Source organism: Pollicipes pollicipes, unplaced genomic scaffold (assembly GCF_011947565.3).
Source record: "Pollicipes pollicipes isolate AB1234 unplaced genomic scaffold, Ppol_2.1 Scaffold_4002;HRSCAF=4701_pilon_pilon_pilon, whole genome shotgun sequence".
Taxonomy (NCBI): Eukaryota; Metazoa; Arthropoda; class Thecostraca; order Pollicipedomorpha; family Pollicipedidae; genus Pollicipes; species Pollicipes pollicipes.
This window is the reverse complement of record NW_023596420.1, coordinates 10708978-10709387: the sequence shown is the minus strand read 5'-3', so window position 1 is coordinate 10709387 and position 410 is coordinate 10708978.

Sequence of the window (410 nt, the reverse complement as noted above, 5' to 3'; positions counted from 1 at the left end):
CGGGTCGACCCGGCAGGCCGGCACTGAGATGTGGTGTTGTTCGACGGGCGGCTGCTCTCCGCCACTGTCCAGCGGCCATTGACCGCCGCGAGCTGCGCCGAGATAAACAACTAGCCGCGGCCACCGCGTTCACTCGATACCACCGCTGCAGGAGGGAGGGGGGGGGGGGTGACCGCCTCCGATAAGCCACAGTGACTTTCGGGGGACGCGATATGCACATTTCCTGATCCCTGTCCCCGCACGCAATCAGCCGGAACCTGCACGCATGGGGCACGCCTGGTGTGTGTGTGTGTGTGTGTGTGTGTGTGTGTGTGTGTGTGTGTGTGTGTGTGTGTGTGTGTGTGTGTGTGTGTGTGTGTGTGCCCGACGCTTGGAACGAAACGTCGCAAACCTCTCTTGCAGAAACCAGC